This window comes from Bufo gargarizans, chromosome 5 (assembly GCF_014858855.1).
Source record: "Bufo gargarizans isolate SCDJY-AF-19 chromosome 5, ASM1485885v1, whole genome shotgun sequence".
In the NCBI taxonomy this organism is placed as follows: Eukaryota; Metazoa; Chordata; class Amphibia; order Anura; family Bufonidae; genus Bufo; species Bufo gargarizans.
In genome coordinates, this window is record NC_058084.1 from 333,875,182 (window position 1) to 333,897,278 (window position 22,097).

The window sequence follows — 22,097 nt, forward strand, 5'->3', positions numbered from 1 at the left end:
AAGCCTGAGCACTACAAGGCCGTTTTCTCTTGTTCTGAAAGGCTTTGTAGTAAATCAAAAGATAATATTAATTCAAAATAACCTCTTATTGAAAAGTCTTAATACAAAAGAATAATAATATAGAAAGAAGAAGCATTATGTATCCAGGAAAAATGTCAAGCCATGAACATCAGGAAAGGCTCTAAAATGCATCAAAAGGCTTTGGTCAATGTATACCTAAAGTATGAAATTGGAATTGCCATACTGCACTTTTCATGGCAAGACCCCCAGCTCAGTACCTTAGGTAAGCATCATACTCTAACAGGGATTTAATTCATTTTATACTCAAGGCATGCCACACTTGATCCCATTAGTTCTGCCTAGTTTAATAGTCATGCTGCGGTTCTTGCACACATTACCACTGAGGCCATTGATTTGCCGGCAGCAGTCACATGCATGTACAGTATTCTTCCATTCAGGCAGGGAGCAGAAATGGCAAGCCGTACCGTAACACTGGAATAGCGGACTATGAAAAAGTTATTTTTGTGTTTGTTTCTTTTACAATGTCCAGCTGCCCTTAAATTATGGTGGATGTTGGACAACCCCTTTAATGTCTAATTTTGCATGTACTGGGATTGCTGATGCTGTTTATTCAGTAGCTGTGGACGCATACACAAGATTGGCCTCTAGATAACGTGCACCGACGCAAGAGCGTAACGTCTCACAGGCTCTGTACTTTGGGTGTTGAGGGAGCATAGAAGGAGGTGGACTGGAGCACCTCTTGTTTGGTGTAGTGAGCAGTGATAGAGCGGTAAACCTTTCACTTTAGGCTACTTTCACACTTGTATTTTGGGCAGATCCGTCATGGATCTGTTACAATAATACAACCGCATGCATCCGTCATGAACGGATCCGTTTGTATTATCTGTAACATGCATCCGTCATGAACGGAACCGTTTGTATTATCTGTAACATAGCTAAGAGGGCTCCGTCATGAACTCTATTGAAAGTCAATGGGAGACGGATCCGTTTTCTATTGTGCCAGATTGTGTCAGGACGGATGCGTTTGGCTCAGTTTCGTCAAGCGGACAGCAAAACGCTGCAGGCAGCGTTTTGGTGTCCGCCTCCAGAGCGGAATGAACGGAGGCAAACTGATGCATTCTGAGCGGATCCTTTTCCATTCAGAATGCATTAGGGCAAAGCTGACCCATTTTGGACCGCTTGTGAGAGCCCATGATGGATCTCACAAACGGAAAGCCAAAACGCGAGTGTGAAAGTAGCCTGAAAGTTTGGGGCCCTGTCAGTGCACATTGCTAAGGAAGGCAGTGATCCAGTATTTCAGCAAGCTCCAGTGTAGTGCCCTGGTCCTAACTGAGCTGCTGTGTTGCTTGGATCTTCTGGCTTGCGAGAGTCCTTCGTTGCCGGCATTGATTCAATAAAGTCTGCAAGTGGTTAGCGGCCACTTCAAGTATGTGTGCCTGTGTTGTGGGCCATGAGAAGTCCGAGAGACCAGAGACTAGATTGTTCTAAGCTACAGTGCAGTGGCTCTTGCTTTCCCTGTTACCGTAATTTGCTTACTGTGCTTGTTCAAGACTACTCATTAGAGGAGCACTGAACTGTAACCATTAAACTGTGATGTTCTACTGTAGCCACCAAGCTCTTTACCCATTTTGGACTGTAACCATCAAGCCAAGTACTTCATCAATCATCAAGTGTTGTGCCCCCTTTGGACTAATGTTTTTTAGAGCTTAACAGTTTCCACCTCTTTGTCAAACCATCAAAGAGGTGGAACAGTTTCCACCTCTTTGTCAAACCATCCTCAAGTGGGTCCTGTGTCAGGGGTCGAGAGACACACAAATAACTGACCCTACTGTCTGTTGGTCTACTTTATGTTTTTCGTCAGGAAAAAAAGATCCCTCGGCGCAAGGAACTAGCCAGAGAATCCGTCACTATTTCTAAAAGTATCTTCACTATTTATTATGCAGATGATTACAACGCGTTTCGGGGAAATTTGTCCCCTTCATCAGATACAACTCTCAATGGCATCCATATGTGCTTGCAGCATGGATGAGACAGATGCAGTACTCCACTTTGGTCAATTACTACTTGGTCTCTTCAATAAACTGATAACTTGGTGTCCTCCTGTTTGGACCTATTGGCTGCAATCTGTGGGGAAATGTAGCAATTTCCCTGCAGCACCACCGCAGGTCAAATGAAGCATTACACAGTCCTATTGTAGGAGCTGCAGTTTACCCCTCAGAGATGCACTTTCCTCTGTAATGAGGCTGCACTGTGTACAGACTTGTAATAAACACAAGATTTTCTAAAGTCTTAAATAAAACAGCAACAAACATGAATACCGCCACCCTTTATATAAATGCGTGTTGAGCCCATAGGACTTAAGAATACAACCCTGTTTCCCTCATGCTGGAACTGATTACAAATGGAATAGGCCCCATCCAATTTTTTGCTGTTTATTTTACATCTATTGAGTTGCTAGTAACTGATTTTCTGCCTGTACTGAATGTAGATATCTGTCAGGATGATGCAATATGCTCTAAAAAATTTCCTACGAGGGAACTGGAGTTGGATTCTCTATATGCTGCTTGAGTTAAAATTAAAAATAAGAGGAAATATATGTGTTATTATTATTATTATTATTATGTTTCTTTTTATTTGCCTGATTGGGTCCTTGCTCTTTAGGTCAAGTTCCCCCAGACTTGCAACTTACTGCATAAGGTTTATTGTGTGCTGCCATTTTTTTTTTAATTTAGAAAAAATAAAATAATAATAATAATATGGATTTTGTGACAAACCAGTGCTACTGCAGCAAAAAAAAAAGTTTACAGTCAGAAACAAGCATACCATGTAAACCAGTGCAGCTGCACATGGCATATGGTGGACAAGAGGCCCACTACTACGGTATGTTAGCAGTAAAAAAAAAAAATCATAATAAAATTGCCTAAAATATACAGTATCAAGAAGATGATTTCTCTAGTCCATTATTACTAATGTATCAGCACACTAAAGAGGGAATTTTGCACACATTTATGACAAGCACCTTGTACTTACAAAATTCACAGACACCCCCTGCTGTAGGTGCCCACATTGCCATCTGCATGGTGTTTGCAAGTCCTCGCACATTCATTGGCTTGCTATGAAATTGACCTATGTGTGTGTATGGGGACAACTATGAGTGGACAGATTTTCTGTACAGTGCTGCAGAATATGTTGCAGGTATTGTTGAGGGAACCGTACCGAACTTTACGATTTTTGGTACCCGGACCCGAACCCGAACTTTGCTGGAAAAGTTCAGGTTCGAGTTCGTTGTTCGGGCATTTAATAAAGCTTGTTGAAAGGCTGCAGGGCAGCCAATCAACAAGCTTTTAAGCTGTGGGCCCTTAGAAGCCATCACAGCCATGCCTACTAATGGCATGGCTGTGATTGGCCAGTGCATCATGTGACCCACCCTCTATATAAGCTGGATTACGTGTAGCACCGCCCATCAGCTCTCAGTAGTGAAGGGACAGAAAGCAGGCAGCTGAAGTGAAGTGCGTTTTTTTTTGTGGGTGCAATACAACATCTTTGCACCCCTGACACAGAAAGCTAATCATAAATCTGGCTGTTAATTCTGTGGGTGACCTTCAGCGATTTATTTTGTGGGTGCAATGCAACTTTGTGCCTTGTACCCTTGACACACAAATATAATAGTTAATCCGTCTGCTAATTAGGTGCACGTCATATACCCATTTATTGCGTGACAGGGAAATTTATATAGTTAATCCGTCTGTTAGTTTGTGGGTGAAATATACCTAATTTGTGTGTGAGGTACATCTGCATTGCATACGCGACAGTGAAATTGATATAGTTAATTAATTCGTCTGTTAGTTCGGTGGGTGAACTCAAAGTATGAGGAGAGCATCAAAAAGGGACGTGGCCCTGGTCGTGGTGCTGCTGGTGGAGCTCCTGTTGCAGCAAGAGGACGTGGTCGATCTGTGCCAGCAACAAGCCAAAATGAAACACCTTCGTCAGGTGCACGTAGCCGACACAAACTTTAGCGTTATTTTGTAGGCCTGAATACCGGTGTACGAATGGTGAGGCCAGAACAAGTAGAGGCAGTAGTAAATTGGGTGGCTGACAGAGAGTTGGCACCATGGGCATCTGTCTTTCACCTCACCCTCATGCAAATCAGTCAAGCAGTCTGAGCTCCATGTCATACAGCAGTCTCTTATGCTTTTTGACTCTGCTAGCAGGGTTTCCGTCGGCCATCCACCTAGCCCTGCCCCAGAAGCAGAAGCGATTGAGTGCACCAATGCCCAACCACTTATGTTTCAGGATGTGGACATGGGAGGACCACCGCAGCACGTCTCTGATGATGATGAAACACAGGTGCCAACTGTAGCGGCTTTCTGCCGTGTGCCAACCGGCAAGGAGGGCAGGGGTGAAGAGTGGGTGGAAGATGATAAGGTCCTAGACCCCACATCGAATCAAGGTCATGCGAGTGAGTCACACAGCACCAGCCGCACAGCAAAAGAGGGAGCAGGGTGTAAAAGCAGAGTGGCCGTCCCGTAGCCAGTACGCCTTCTACTAGCCACCGCACCCAGGGACTGAGCACACCAAAGCCAGCTCCAAGGAGTTCCCTGGCATGGCAGTTCTTCAGACAACGTGCTGACGACAAGATGCGAGTCGTTTACACGCTGTGCAATCAGAGACTGAAGCGAGGCATAAATGTTCTAAACCTGAGCACCACCTGCATGACCAGGCATCTAAATGCAAAGCATGAGCTGCAGTGGAGTAAACACCTCAAAAACCACAAAAGATCTCAGGCTCCTCCTGCTCCCTCTTCTGCTGCAGTCTCGGCCTCTTCCTCCCGCTCTGGAGTGACAGTGGCACCTGCCACCCAGCAAACGCCACCACCTCCGTCACCATCACCAAGCATCTCCACACTGTCCCACACTTCAAATTTCTGGCCTTTGAAATGCTGTCATTCCATCTGGTGGAGACGGAGACTTTAAAAAATCTTATGGCGGTGGCTGTCCCACAGTACGTGGTTCCAGCCGCCACTATTTTTCCAGGCGAGCTATCCCTGCCCTGCACAACCAAGTGGCGGACAAAATTAGGTGTGCACTGCGCAACTGGCAAGGTCCACATAACCACCGATACGTGGACCAGTAAGCACGAGCAGGGACGTTATATCTCTCTAACTGCACACTGGGTAAATGCAGTGGTGGCTGGGCCTGAGGCGGATAGCAGTTTGGCGCATGTCCTTCCGCTACCGAGGATTGCAGGACGTTTCTCTTTGCCTACTGTTGCCTCCTCCTACTCCTAGTCCACTTCCTCCTCTACCACCTCCTCATCCTGTCAGCGTAACACCGTCACCACCAACTTCAGCACAGCCAGGGGTAAATGAGATTTGGTATTGGATCTTCAAGTAAGATGGCCACGGTGGCCTCTTTGAGATCAAATGGATGAGGTAAGTATGATTTAAATTTATATTTTTTTCATTTGCAAATAGTAAAATGCTTTAGTATGGATCTCAGCGATGAACACAGCATCTGAGGGGTTAATTTTTTTTTTCAAATACGGTGAGGCAGCCGAATTGAATTTTATAGAACTGAGCTCATCTATAAATATAACTAATAAAGAGCAAGGAACGGGACACAAATATTGTTAAGCAGGAATCTGTTTAGTTACTGCATTTGCCACTTTTTTACTCTGTATATATGCCATATACTCAAGCTGTCATGCACGCCCCTTAGCTGAATGCAGATATCCTGCGACTTTCGGTACAGCAATTTCCGGAAAGTGCCACTGCAAGGTGTGAACTTTTTCCAATATATTCCTTGAATTATAAATACTGAATACCAAGCCTTTGTACGTATGGAGCGAAAGTTAATCTAAACAGACTTGACTTCCCATTTCTCTTGCGTTACAGTTTAGTTTAGTTATGCAATAGTTTATATTACCAGCATGGATCTTTCCTCCAAGGGTCGACAATATTTAGGAAAATAATTTTTTTTATCCTTTCTTGTATTAGAGCTCTCTCCGGCCATGATTACTGTGCAATGTATCCGAAAATGAAAAGAAGGTGTCAATGACATCTGAATTACCAGAAGGTGCTGTGGGCTGGAAAATGGCCAGTTATCTCCTAGGTTCGAGTCTGACCAAGGACAACATCTGCATGGAGTTTGTATGTTCTCCCTGTGTCTACATGGGCTTCCTCCGGGTACTCCGGTTTCCTCCCACACTCCAAAGATATACTGATAGGGAACTTAGTAGCGGAATATAGTAGCGCTATATAAATGGGTAAATAAATAAATAAACAAATCAATCATTGACATGCTCTTAATAGATAAATGACCCATTCCATCAGTGCAATGATATAAACTTCTCCATGCACCATGCAGTCCTGCTGGTAGGCCTACACATGGGCAGGATCCACCACAGATTTAAGGTGTACACGGGGAGCCCTGACGGTCCACTTGAAAGGGTAAATTCTGTCTCCCCACTTTGCTAGAAGTGTCATCAGGCCATGTTCAGGATAATGGAAGTGCCATATTCACAGCGCATGCGGCAAAGAAAATACTTGCACAATGCACAGTAAGTCCGCACGCAAAAGCCTCAGACCGGCCTCACTGAGTTACAGTTTCCTCTGCTGCATAAAAGTATATTCATTGGGCAGCTACGACAATTATCCTATAGATATGGTTTACAGTGAAGAATACTGCATATTACAGCCATGGCCTAGTTGAGGAGCTTGTTATAATGCTGATCTTTCCAATACAGGACTGATACATGTGCAGAACTTATTATGAATGCTTTAAAAATAAAGAAAAAACTAAAAAATTAGTTTACAGGTTAATGTTCTGTACTATTACATATTATGCATGTGCATACCTAAAACATGGCCAGTGCATTTAGTTTGCACAGTTTATGACGACACAAGCAAAGAAAACTAGTAATTATATGCTGACACTCTTGAATAGGCCTCATGCACACGACCGTTGTGTGTTTTGCGGTCTGCAAATTGCGGATCCGCAAAACACGGATGGCGTCCTTGTGCACTCCGCAATTTGCGGAACGGCGCGGACAGCCATTAATATAGCTGCCTATTCTTGTCCGCAAAACGGACAAGAATAGGACAGGTTATATATTTTTTTTGCGGACCATGGAACGGAGCAACGGATGCGGACAATTGAAGTGAATGGGTCCGCATCCAAGCGGCTCAGATGCGGACAAAAACAACGGTCGTGTGCATGAGGCCTTATATTGTATATATATCAATCATGTTACATCAATTGTTGTCATCCACTCTCTGCTCTTTGACCATCACTGGGAATATGAGATGATTTTAAAGGGGTTATCCCATCTTAGATAATGGGGGCATATCGCTAGGATATGTAAGATGGGATAACCCCTTTAGTTGATTTTAATCTATATAACGGTGCCGTGCCTACAGCTATCACTGGTTGTACTAATAACATTAATTTATATTGCACAAATTACCTCTAGTGTGGTTACTTATCATTATCCCATAGGCTGTGTATTGGTTATCTATGGTGGTAACATATTGGTATATGGCTTATTTCTACTTATCATTGGGGAAACATACTGACAGTCTAGATTTCCATACTGAATTCACCACTCCCTACTATTGGTTCCTCTTTATGACAATAATATATTATTATTATATATTTATACATTTACATACATTTTTACTGGTATTTTATTCCACCTTTAGGGCTAAATGCACACGATCAGGATTTGCGTGCAGTAAAATCCGCACCGTAGGTCATGTAAACTGTCTTCTATGAGAATTTGAAATTCTCATGCACACGATGCAGATTTTTTTTTTCTGTGCGGATTTTGACCTACGGTGCGGATTTTTAAATCCGTAGCATGTCAATTTATTTTATTTTTCCTGTCTGGATTTTCTCCATTCACTTCAATGGGGACAGTAAAATCAGCATGTGGAAAATCCACACCAAATCCGCATGCACATCCGCATGCAAGTCTGCACCAATTGATGCGGATTGACCGCACGGATTTCCCTGCGAACACCTGCGGATTGTCCGCACATAAATCCTAAATGTGTGCATTTACCCTGATACTGTGCACTATTTGTATCAGCCGGAGTGGTGAAATTCGCCTTATTCAACTTATGGGCAGCCATTAACATTTCTGACACCATCCAGTGGAATCTATTCGAACGTAATATTTTTTTTCTTATGTATAGTATTCTATTTTAGTATCTTTAACTTTGTTTTTGCAAATGTTCACTTTAAGTTAAGACATAGGTATAATGTGAGACAGCTCATATACCACACGAAGAAGGGTATACACTGTATATCTATATCTCTGTATATCTATATATATTTAGCAGGCATATATGTATATGTGGCAGCAACACATACAACAGAATGATCCAATTATAAATACTCTTATATGTATCAGCCGGTATGCTACATTGCAATATCACCGTGGTATATGCTGAACGGGCCTGACAGCTCTGCTACATCTTCGGTAATCTATCTTGGAAGAGTTCTAGGAGCTAGGCCTCTGGGTTGTCTACAGCACATTACTGTATTATTTTTTTTTTTACAGTTTGTTAATGGAGATCAAAACAGCGGCTTTCATTATCGGACAGATAAAGCACTATGTCTACAGAATGGTTTTATCACGTGAATCACTTCATTAACACATGCAGCCTGTAGCCTATCTGTGTGAACAGATATGCCGAATATCATTTGCTGCATCCCCTTGTGGGAAAACACTGAGAAGCACTGAAAAAATAATGCAATGGGCAAAGCAATCTTTATAAAAGGCCTAGACATGCTACATGTTCAAGTCGACCCTAAGCTACGTATAAGCCTCAGTCCCCAGTGCCCGTGTATCGGCCACCGGGAGCCGTAGAGTTAACTGTTGATTGAGTCACGCCGAAAGAGGTCACTGGGCAGGACTGACAGATTTTCCTCAGCTTGCTTCGAATCGCGGTGGACCCCGGTCTCATTTCTAGGAACAGGTTCATGTGTATGTGAACTCCTATTTCTTTGTAGAAGGATTTGGGCCCACTCCACGGAAAAGCCTGTTTCCTGGGAAACGGTGGAAACCCCCCCATAGTGCTAGCAGTGACTCTGTGATATGTAGAGGCTTTAGCAGCTTTCAAGGCAGTTACAATGGAACTGTCTGCTCTGCGTGCTACCGGGGATGGTTACGATATGCATAAGTAAAGCCATATACTGTACGAAGCAGATGTTCGGAGCGTGGCGTGGATCGGGGTAAATCCTTGCACCAAAACATTTCAATTTTTTTTGCAAATGTAGACGGAAACGACTTCTCGAAACGCAGATGCAATGAATGAGACCTGATTTTGGGGGGGGGGGGGGGGTGTTACAGGTGGGATGTTTAACCCTTTGCTACCATAACAACAAGAAGGCAGAGACATAAAAATGAAATTACCTTGAAAGCACTCTACACTTTAAAGACACTTGTCTCTGCACAAGCCTTTAGTCCATGGCTGACACCAACCTTTGGGCTTCAGAATAAGCTTGACAACTTCATCCGCACTCTGGTGTCATGCAATCTGCTCATTCTCTTACACGTCTGTCCTTGCTAGGCTAGGCAGCATTTCCCCTAGCTGAGCTTTCCCCGAGGCCCTGTCTCCTTTCACACACACCGCATCCTCCTCCCAGCTACGCCTGACTCACTGTACTCACCCACTGGGAGGAGGGAGCTTTACACTACACTACACACAGCTCTTTCACTATGCTTACTCACTCCGCTTCACGTACATACTATACACACAGTTGTAAGACCAGACCAAGAAGAAGACCATTATTCTTCACTGACACCTGAGCTCCTGCCTACAAACCTATGGTTTAGGGCAAAGAATAGGCTTACCTGCTCGAGGGCCACCCGATGCTTGCGCTGTCAGTATGCTACAATGATCTTATTTAAAGGACTATATAGTCACCTATACATAATTGCTTTAGTAGTACCATAACAGATAGATATATATCGTGCAAAGTCCATTTATTTCAGTAATGCAACTTAAAAGGTGAAACTAACACATGAGATAGACTCATTACATGCAAAGCGAGATATTTCAAGCCTTTATTTGTTATAATTTGGATGATTATGGCTTACAGTTTATGAAACCCCAAAGTCACAATCTCAGGAACCCTTTGCTCAGGGGGTATGGAATAATTAGCTGACTAGAGTGTGACACTTTGAGCCTAGAATATTGAACCTTTTCACAAAATTCAAATTTTAAGCTGCATTAATGCAATTCCTTTTAAGTTGCATTACTGAAATAAATGGACTGTTGCACGATATTCTCATTTTTCGAGTTTCACCTGTATATATAGATTGCACAAGCATTTATCCCTCCAGCTCTTGTTCTTGCCCTTTTAATTCCTTTCGATAAACTCTAACTTTAATAAGTTTACTTCTACATGTACTCTTATACCTTTACTACCGTTTTGTAGGATATTGTACAGCACCATAGATGATGATGCTACTATATAAATTGTATGTCTAATGGACTGAGTAGGGCCGTACTGTTCTCCAGGGGGTCCTGGTGGAAGCCTTCAACGTGTAGCCAAGCTTATTGGGGTGACGTAGTGAGCTTCAGGCCGGCCTTTTTATCTACTGAAGACTTTAGGCCTTTACTTCAGACTTCTAATCTCAAGCAGTGTCTTCCGAGCTTCTCGCACATAATTTAAGTAAACTATTGTATAATAATTGTATAATACTAATAGAATTGAACATTTGGGCCTACAAACCGGGACTGAAACTGCCAGACATGAATGGTATTTACTATAGCTAGAGCGCCTTGCTAATAACCTGTAATATGACCATAGTATGTGTAATACAAGCATGTCCTCCACTCTTGCATATGATGTTGGCCGACATTTGTTTTTCTCTGACATGAAGCATGAGGCCTGTCTAAGTAGCACATTTACCGTCCAACCGGTAGATATCAGGCCAGGTGCAGACAACATGTAGGTTTCTGTGCTCTTGCTGAATTAATCAATGACCAGACCATGAAAAATGAAATGATAGAAATACTACAAAGCTGACAGCCCCCCGTAATGTTGTACCGGGTGGTCTCTATACTGGAGCAGACTGAGAGATCAGACAGCAGGAGGAGGGGATTGACAGAGGTGACATAAACGTGCGGTCTCCTCTCTCGTACACATACACACGTAGGCTCTCCCTTTGCAGACTCTTTTCAGCACCCCATGGGGGAAGTGGTAACTGCACAGATCTCTTCCCTACTACTGACAACCTTAACCACTGTCACTCCACACAACACCACAGGCAGCTCAACAGGGGTTAATGGTTACCGTCAGGGCCCATTGCATCCACAAAAAGAATACTCACCCTTGTCTAATCGACCGAGTTTATACGTCGACCCTTACGGAGAACAATTATCCACCTATGACTGTAATAAAAAGAAAGAGAATACGCCTGTCCCTCCAGATGATTACAGTTTGCTGCTGCTTCTCTTTAAAGGCTTGGAAAGCAGGAACAGAAAGCCCAGCTTATGGTCGCTTAGGTTGTATAGAGATATCCACAGGAATACGTGTGCATGTACAAAACGTCTTGTCTGCTGCTATTTCCACAATCAACAAAGAACAGCAAAGAGGAAAAAATGGACTTACTGTAAAGTGCGGTAGAGAGGTTGTTGGTTGAAGAGGGTGTCTCTTTTTTTTTTTTTTTGTGTTACTCTGCCCCCCCCTCTCGCAGTAAGACAGGTCTTGTATGTCTCCTCTACTGTAGTAGAAATGATGTCTGCAGTACAGCTCTCTCTCTCCAGTATGTAAATGTGTAATAGAAGCCAAATATGGAGCAGTTGGCTGCCTCTGCAACAGCTCAAGGATCCTACTTCATGCAAAAGGGAGGAAAGAAGGGGGGGGGGGGAGTGTGTGGAGGCAAGGCAACACTTTGGCAGACAGCCAAGGCAGCCACACAGATTATTGCATACGCACAACAGAGCTGGGGCGGTCTCACTTAACCCTTTCTACAGTGCTCCTCACTAGCCTGGCCTGACATGCAATAATCCATTCCATGTTGCGTCGTCTTAAAGGGCATGTGTGCAGGAGTTAAATATTTTAAAACATTTTTTTTTTTTTTTAATCTCGGAGAAAGAACCGAAAAAAGAAGGAGGTGTCAATGTAAAGTAACTTTGAAAGTGCAGGTTTTGATTTCAGCAGGGTGTGTGCTTCTGTTGGAAAAAGAAAGGGGTGGAGAAGAGTCATAGAGTAGGAATTGTGAAGGAAAGCCAAGCTCAATGTCCACAGGGATGAACAGTGCAGACTTGCATGTCAACGTCACGTAGGAAATAGCATTGAGTTTAACTGTTTTACGGCCAATGAGGTCAGACAAGGCATTGCACTAGAAACAATGCTACTTGCACACAACCTTGTTATCTCCGGTGAGGAGAAGGTCACCTGCCATTCTGCTCCTGATACCAGATGAAGCTGCCTATTCACATACAGAGAAGCCTGTTGTGACAAATGCTTAAAGCAGGCATGTCCAAACTGCGGCCCTCCAGCTGTTGCAAAACTAGAACTCCCAGCATGCCCTAATTGCTGTAAGCTATCCAGGCATGCTGGGAGTTGTAGTTTTGCAACAGCTGGAGGGCCGCAGTTTGGACATGCCTGGCTTAAAGGGTACCTGTCAAGTTGTACATGCAGCCCTGAGTGCAGTCAGCAGGATGAGCCGGGTTGATTGATATATAGATCCGTGGGGAAAGATTGATTAAAGCTTTTCATTTACATACCGTAAATATCTGCTTTCTACGCTCAGGAGTCCAGTGGGCGGTCCTACTGAGTGATTTAAAGAATTCTCTCACACTGATAGAGGGAAGAAGAAGAAGAAGCAGAGATTTAAAGGGGTTGTTCCACTAAAAATATTCTACTGTTTTCAAACCAGCACCTCGATCTGAATACTTTTATAATTGCTTGTATTTAAAAATGCATCTTAGCTACTGCGTGATTGAATGAAATCTATATGTATAGCGCCACCTGCTGTTTGTTCTTTTTCTAATTTCTTTATCCTGCTCAATGAAATGGAAGCACATGCTCAGTTCCATCCTTCCACTGCCACTAGCTGCAGCAGACGGGACACACCCCTGGAACAAGATATGACCCCCTAAAGCTTGAAATAAACCTAGCACAACAATTGGAGCAATGAATACAGGGCTGGTTCTAGCTGCGGTTGCCATGTACTAGACCAGGGATGGCCAACCTGTGGCTCTCCAGCTGTTGCAAAACTACAACTCCCAGCATGCCCAGACAGCCTACAGCTATCATCCTACAGCAGGGCATGGTGGGAATTGTAGTTTTACAACAGCTGGAGAGCCGCAGGTTGGCCAGCCCTGTACTAGACTGTGTGTGATTTTCATTTTTTTACATTATTCATGGGATAACCCCTTTCAATGATTAGATTACTTTACTACAAAGCACTATATCAATCTGCTGAGCTCCTCCTGCTCTATACCACGCCTACAGAGTAGATATCATGACAGGTTCCCTTTAACAATACGACCATCAATGTTGCAGTAGTGGTCGGTGAATATAAGCTTGGTCGGTAATAACTTGCCAGGAGGGCAGCATCCATGAAGTAGGCACACTAGGCATAGTTACAGGCACCCCATACATGTGCAGATGTTCTCCTTCCACAATCTAACGGTACAGCAGTACTCAGGAGAGCATATTGTCACCATATATGAGAACACTGCTACTATGCAAGAATTACTGTTGCCGCGTTTTTGCCTAAAACTTATAATGTGTATTTTGGATCAAGAATATTTAACTACTTGCCAAGTGGAAATGAATAACTGAGGATGTACGAATGTTTTGTGTCTATGTGCTCTCTGTTAGATTACTTGGCAGTCATCTGAAGCTCTGGATACTTACACTTAGAAAAGGAAACTGCCCTTAAAGTATAAATAGCACTTGTGACCCCCCCTGCCCCCACCCCACCGTGAAAAAAATAATAATTTGACCTTTCCCCCGGTGTGATGTGAAGGTGTTATATTAAGACAAGGAAGACTACGACTGAGTCATTTATTCATGACACACTTGCCGTATACTGCAGCTCACCCTCCTCGCAGCGTCACATTAGTGGAGACTGAATGGCGGGCATTGTGTCTGCTTCCTTTTATTGTGTTTTCATATTGATTGGCAATGCAAGGATATCTTGGCCCTTCTGGGATATGGCAGAGTAAACACGAGGAAATTTCTGTACAACTTTCTGGCTAAACATTGATCCTGGCCTGCGCTATTGTGGAAGCATATTTCAAGACTCCTGTGCTCCTAGATGGTAGGCGTCTAAAATAGAACTGCCATTTGGGAGATGAAATAACTGAAAAGCATTATGCCCAGATACATGCCAGTATAGTCTGCTGCAGTTTTATTTATTTTTTAACAAGGTGTAGACTTTACATTCCCCAACAAGTACAGTCGCATAGTTGTGTTTATTTCCTTGGCTCCCTTCCTTGATGACATCATCAGAAGTACTTTACTCTCCTCCTCCCCCTAACAATAGTCAGGGTTGTACATTGTCTAAGCCTGTCAGCTGACAGCTTGTCAGTAAACCACAGCAGGCAGCGTGAAACTGTTGCTGATTCAGTGGGAGAGCTGTGCAGCCAATGACTGCGCAGCCGCCCCGAGTCAATCCACTCCCATCCGTGTCAATCAGGAAGGGCTCAGCTCAGATAGATGGATTATGCGTGCCGGAATGGAAGAAAGGTGCTCTGTACTCAAAATTAGATTTATCAAGTAACTCCTGGCACCGCAGAGCTGTAGGCAAGGCACTTGCATGAGAAATATAAACATGACAAAGAGGATTAGATTAAAAAGTGTTATATATATAGGACTGATATACAGTATGTATTCAGTAGTAGAACTGTATGGTGGAACATCACATAAATTGTGATTAAAGAGGTTTTCAAAGAGTTATTTTTTACTAATCGGTGGGGGTCTGACACCCGGGACCGTCGCTGTTCAGCTGCTTGAGAAGGCATTTGTGCCTAGGGCGGCAGCCTTCTCCAGCTTTTCCTAGCCCAGGGATGTCACGTTCATCGGTCACATGGCCCATTGAAGTGAATGAGGCTGTGCTGCAATACCAAGCAAAGCCACTATACTATGTACGGCACTGTGCTACTGCGAACGCCAATGCCTTCTCAAACAGCTGATCTGTGGGGGTCCCGGGTGTCAGACCCCTAATGATCACTGATGTCTTATCATCATAAAAAAAAAACTCTCGAAAAACCCAGTATAATTTATTTCAAAATACATCACCCCAATAGAAGCATTTTAAAGCTTTAAGTTTGAACATGCCATGTTGACAGTATCATTTCGGCGGTGCCCACATCGTACCACATGTTGTTTTGTTCATTGTGCTACTAATAAAATACAACATGGTAGAGCATACGCTACATAGACAAACAGCTCATTTTAACCCCTTCCCAACCATCTGCCGTATATTTACAGCTCAGGAGGAGGCCAGATGCGTTCTGGGTGCTGACATTAGGCCCCTGGACCAGTGGCTCCTATTAATCCCTTCTGGACCACACCATATAAATAGATGGCTAATAGCATTTCCCCTGTGCATGCAGCTGTGAAGGTACATGAAGCATTTGATGGCACTGAGTGTCCCTGCATGCAGTGACGTCTGAAGGATTAAGCTGGCGCACCGACAGCCCAGTCCTATACTGTGACTTGGAACAGAAATAATCACAGAAACCCCTTGGAAACAGCACTCATATTTAGCGCTGTGTTCTCAATGGAGGAGTACTGCTTCAGCATTTGGGTGTTTGCTAGAGAACTTCGTAATGACATCACAGGTAACCCCTGTGTAGAGGGGTCTTAGAGGCATGCAAAGAATATGATCTGCATATTTTCTGCATGCATGTCAAATACAAATCACTGGTAACAGTGATCTATGGGTAGGGTTGCCATCAGACCAGTATCTCACCGGCATGGCCGGTATTTTAGTAGCCCTGCTGGTAATTTCTTTAACGGTAATATTAATTGCCGGTATTTTTCTACAAGTCCTGTTACTAATAAGCGGTTCCATTGTGGAGCACTCCTTTATACAGTCTTTAACCCCCCCTCGCTCGTATTAATGGAAAAAAAGTGCCCCCAGTAAAAATAATGCCCACATTAGTGCTCCCAGTAAGAGTAATGCCCCCATTAGTGCCCACCCAGTAAGAGTAATGCCCCCATTAGTGCCGCCTTCTCTGCTTCTGCAAAGGGCCTCCTCAGCCCAGGGCCCTCTTTTATCGCATGTTTAGAAAATGGTGAGTGTTATGTTGTGACCTAAAATTTCTCTCAGGGTCCATTCACACATCACACTTTGGGTCCGGATCCAATCCGCAATTATGCTAGACGGGTGCGGACCCATTAATTTTCAATAGGGACGGAAAAGATGCGGACAGCACACAGTGTGCTGTCCGCATCTGGATTTCCGGCCCTGCAAAAAAACTGAACATGTCCTATTCTTGTCTTGTGGACAAGAATAAGCATTTCTATTGGGGTGCCGGCCCAGTGTTTTGCGGATCCGCAAAACACTGTAGACGTGTGAATGGACCCTTATTGTGTGTCACGGTGCTCCTACCTGGGAACCGCTGGACCCCAGTCTTTGGCTCCGATGCAATAAATGGGGGGGGGGGGGTATAATTGAGGGATTTGAAGAAATAACTTGAGTCCAGACCTTGAGATGAAGTTCAACGGCAGCTTTACTTGAATAAACGTTCTCCAGAATGGTTTACAGGCTTTTTCTTGGCTCCAGCAGGCTGTACTGACAGGCTGGCTGTATAACTCAGCTTCTTCTTTATGCTGCACTCCTTCTCTGCAGTCTGGTTATGCCAGGGAACTTTCCTCCTGGCTCCTGAGGCTTCAAGCTTTGGCCTCCATAGCCAGTAGAGCTTAAGGTGCTCTGGCTGGCTTGGGCATGTCCAGCAGAGACGTGCACCTGCACACCTTTCCCCTAGCTGGGGGTAAGCTAAACTGAAGTTAACTGGTCCCCGCCCTTCCTGCAGGAAGTAGGACTCGCCCATTTCTATCTAAGTACAGCTCTGCCATATTTGCTGGCACCTGCTGGTGAACCAGGCACATAACATATGAACAGTTACATAACATTAAAAATGCACAGTGTATAGTACCTGGAAATAAATTCATTAGATGACATGAGGTTAGACCAATAGAGATAGTAGCAAGGTGCAAAAGTGGTAACAAAAAAAGAACTCACCTCCTCCATTTATTCGTGCTGCAGAGAACACTGGGGGCATAACTTTACTGGGGGCACTAATGGGGGAATTACTCTTACTGGGGGCAGTAGTGGGGGCATTATGCAGTATGCAGCCCTGCAGGGTGAGCGATGGTGAGGTCACAGGGGTAGTTACTAACCGAGGGTGTTTTGGGTACTCACAGTCTTTATATACCCTGGGCAGGCATACAGCAGTGATGGAGAGCCTGGCACATGGATCCTCTGTGGCACTCTCTGTGTATAGGGACCAGGCCGGGTGGTAGGTGAGGTGCCCTGGGTGTTGCAGGTTTAATGTGCCGGTGGCAAGATCCCTTTAAGTTCGTGACGCCAGTGCCGGTAACGGTGGCACACCGATTTATTGTAGGAATAATTGAGGAACACGAGTTGCAGTGAACCAAAACTTCCTTTTACTGAAACAGTTCAACTATTTACAGTCTTTGGTTAGTTCCACATGTAAAAAAGGTTGAATACAGGCAGGCTTCATATAAAACGGCAGGCAAAGTCTTTGCGAGATACTCAGAGGGCACAAACACTTACAGATCAGGCTGCACTTTTCCTCAGATCCAGTCTGGCTTACTCCAAGGCCCGTATGCCCTATTGCTGGCTTTATCCTTGGGTAGGGAAACCTTCCTCTGGTATATGTCTCCTTGCTGTATAAATATCCTTCTGCCCTTCAGCTCTCTATTATACTTATAAATAAACTTGGCTCTGCACTGCACCTTTAAGGAACTAGGTTTCTCAGGAGGCAAACCCTTCTCCTAGTGGCAAGCTAGGAGCCTGGGCTATCTAGCTGCATGTCAGAAGCTGCTCCTCAGCTCTCCTCTGGCTAAAGTCCACACTGACTTCTGACTACACACCCCTCTCCTGACCTGGACCTGACTATATATACTAGGGGGTTCCCTAGCTCCCTCTACTGCCTAGGAGGAGGAACTACACCCCTAACAGGCCTGGTACAAGAGATAACAGGAAAATACACATAAAAACATTATATAAAATACAATGACCCTGTCCCGCAGGAGGTGGGAACAACGTGGCCCAATTGACCCTTGTGTAGTGCCCACATTTACCTAGTGGGACACTACAATTATTCTTACTGGGGGCACTAATAGAGGCATTATTCTTACTGGGGGAACTAATGGGGGCATTATTCTAACTGGGGGGCACTAATGGGGGCATAATTCATTCTGGGGTGTGCTAATGGGGGCATTATTTATTCTGGGGGATCACTAATGGGGCCATTACTCTTACTGGGGCTCACTAATGGGGGCCATTAATTCTGGGGAGCTCTAATGGGGGCATTACTATTACTGGGGGCACTAATGTGGGCATTATTAATTCTGGGGGGCACTAATTAATATTACTGGGGGCACTAATGAAGGCATTAATAATAATCAGGGGCATTAATGGCGGCATGAATATTATTGGGAGAAACAGTATGACAGCGACTTTACACCCTGTGTTAAGCCATGCCCCAAAATCATACCCCCTTTGGGTTCGGGCTTAAATTATAATTTATTTTTTTTGTTGGGAAAGGTGGGAACCCTATCTATGGGCTGCTACCAGTATATGGTGAGAGCAAAAATACACAATGTTTTTCCTGCTAACCTATGCACCTATAGTTAAAAATAATTACTTTACCACCTCCCGTCCGCCCATAGACTATAAACGTCCGGGAGGTGGTTGTCTATCTCCTAATGGACGTTTTAAAACGTCCTTTCAGAGATCGCAGCTGCACGCTAATCGTGCAGCTGCTGATCGGGTTGCCCGCTGTCAGTGACAGCAGGGCAACCCAGAAAGAAGGCAGGGACAGTTCCCAGGTGTCCCTGCCTTCTAGATCGCTGCATACACAGCGCTCACCCACCGCTGTGTATGCAGAGCAGGAAGCGCTATGCGCTTCCTGTTCCGGCCCGGCGGTCATGTGATCGCCGGGACCGGAGAGTGCAGGAGCTGTGTGAGGTCTTTCAGAGACCTCGATCAGCCCTGCTCTGAGGCTGTACAGCGCAGTATTGCGCTGTACAGCCTCTCTGGGGGTGTATTTCCACTGTAACTGGGGCTACTATTTCAGCCCCAGTTACAGGAGAAATCAACAGTGAAAAAAAAATGAAAAAGTGAAGTAAATGTCCCCCAGAGGTCTGGTATGACCTTATGGGGGACAAAAAGTGTAAAATAAAAAATAAATAAATAAAGGGTTGAAAAAATAAAATAAAAAAAAGTTTCACATGTAAAAGAAAAAAATCCCCAAGTAAGGAATAATTTTTTTTTTAAAAATAGACAAAAATAAAATAAAATAGACATATTTGGTATTGCCGCGTCCGTAAAAACCACCTCTATAAAAATATCACATGACCTAACCCCTCGGGTGAACACCGTAAAAAAAAGAAAAAAGAACAGTGTCAAAACAAGCAATTTTTGTCACCTTACATCACAAAAGGTGCAAAACAAAAGTGATCAAAAACGCGTATGTCCCACAAAATGGTACCACTAAAACCGTCACCTCATCCCGCAAAAAATGAGCCCCTACATAAGAAAATCTCTAAAAAAATAAAAGAACTATAGCTCTTAGAACATGGAGACACTAAAACATCATTTTTGGGGTTTCAAAAATGCTATTATTGTGTTAAAGTGAAACAAATAAAAAAAGTATACATATTAGGTATTGCCACGTCCGTAAAAACCAGTTCTATAAAAATATCACATGACCTAACCCCTAGGGTGAACACCGTAAAAAAAAAACAAAAAAAAACTGTGTCAAAACAAGCAATTTTTGTCACCTTACATCACAAAAGGTGCAACACCTAGTGATCAAAAACGCGTATGTCCCACAAAATGGTACCAATAAAACCTTCACCTCATCCCGCAAAAAATTAGCCCCTACATAAGAAAATCTCTCAAAAAATAAAAAAAACTATAGCTCTTAGAACATGGAGACACTAAAACATCATTTCTTGGTTTCAAAAATGCTATTATTGTGTAAAACTTTAATACATGAGAAAAAGTATACATATTAGGTATCGCCACGTCCGTAACAATCTGCTCTATAAAAATGTCACTTGACTGAACCCCTCAGGTGAACTCTGTAAAAATAAATAAATAGAAACTGTGCTAAAACAACCAATTTTTTGGTCACCTTGCCCCATAAAGTGTTATAATGAATGATCAAAAAATCATATGTACCCAAAAATAGTACTAATAAAACTGGCACCATATCCCCTAGTTTCCAAAATGCGGTCACTTCTTGGGAGTTTCTACTGTAAGGGTGCATCAGGGGGCTTCAAATGGGACATGGCATCTAAAAACCATGTGGAGTTCTTTTTCTTCTTTGCCCTGCCGTGTGCCCATACAGCAGTTTATGACCACATGTGGGGTGTTTCTGCAAACCGCAGAATCTGGGTAATAAATATTGAGTTTTGTTTGGCTGTTAACCATCGATGTGTAAAGAAAAAATTTAATTAAAATGGAAAATCTGCCAAAAAAGTGAAATTTAAAAATTTGATCTCCATTTGCCTTTAATTCTTGTGGAACACCTAAAGGGTTAACAAAGTTTGTTAAAAATCGGTTTTGAATACCTTGAGGGGTGTAGTTTCTACAATGGGGTCATTTATGGGGGTATCAACTAGCAATTTTCTTAAAAATTTGAAGAATTGCTTCTAAACTTCTAAGCCTTCTAACGTCCTAAAAAAAATTAAATGACATTTCCAAAATGATGCCAACATAAAGTAGACATATGGGGAATGTTAAGTAATAAATATTTTATGAGGTATCACTTTCTGTTTTAAAAGCAGAGAAATTGAAATTTAGAAAATTGCGAATTTTTCTAATTTTTGGGTAAATTTGGGATTTTTTCATAAATAAAGGTGAAATATTTTGACTAAAATTTATGACTATCATGAAGTACAATGTGTCACGAGAAAACACTCTCTGAATGACTTGGATAAATAAAGGCGTTCCAAAGTTATTACCACATAAAGTGAGATATGTCAGTTTTGCAAAATTAGGCCTGGTCAGGAAGGGGGCAAATGGCCCAGATGGCAAGTGGTTAAAGAAAGTCACCTAGATAATCAATATTAAACCAAAAGTATGTCTTTACAGCACTTTATACCCTCTTTCCATGTATTTTTATTTTTACTTGGAGCTCGTTTTATATCTTCATAAAATCTACTTTTAACTATATGCTAATGAGTTGAGTCATTAACCCCTTAAGGACCCTGGGATTTTCTATTTTTGCATTTTCGTTTTTCAATCCCCGCCTTCCCATAGTCCTAACTTTTTATTTTTCCATTCTCATAGTCTTATGAGGGCTCATTTTTTACGGGACAAGTTGTACTTTCTAATAGCACTATTTACGGTTGCATACCATGTATAGGGAGCGGGAAAAAAATTCCTAATGGGGTAGAATTGGGAAAAAACGCAATTCTGATAAAGGTTTTTATTTTTTACATTGTACACTATGTAGTAAAATTGACCTGTTATCTTCATTCTCAAGGTCAGTATGGTTCCAATGATACCACACTTGTATATTTTTTTATTTTTTATTATTGGGTAGTTGAAGTGACAAAAAATGGCAAATTAGCAGTTTTCCTTTTTTTTTCCACTACGCCATTTGCCGTATGCCATTAATATTCTTATATTTTAATAGTATGGGCATTTTTGCACGCGGCACTGCCCATGATGTTTATTTTTTTATTGGTTAAGTATTTTTATTTTAAGGAAAGTGGGGTGATTTGAACTTTTTTTTATTTTTATTTTTTATTTGTAAACATTTTTTTACTTACTTTTTTAAGTTACCTTGGGGGACAATAATTGCCAATCATTCGATTGCCCATAGTATTCAGTGATGG

General features: G+C 42.9%; 1 protein-coding gene across 3 annotated transcripts in view; it reads right to left on the reverse strand.

Moving 5' to 3' along the window:
• ATXN1 (ataxin 1) overlaps positions 1 to 11,860 on the reverse strand; it is a 305,384-nt gene extending 293,524 nt beyond the window's left edge. For 2 of the 3 annotated variants that reach the window (XM_044295737.1, XM_044295735.1), the window contains exon 1: positions 11,646 to 11,860. The gene's annotated coding sequence lies outside the window, so the exon portion shown is untranslated. Of the gene's footprint in view, positions 1 to 9,438; positions 9,698 to 11,645 lie in introns of those variants that run through there. The other variant, XM_044295736.1, reaches the window with a different exon arrangement.
• Between the last annotated feature and the right edge of the window lie 10,237 nt (positions 11,861 to 22,097).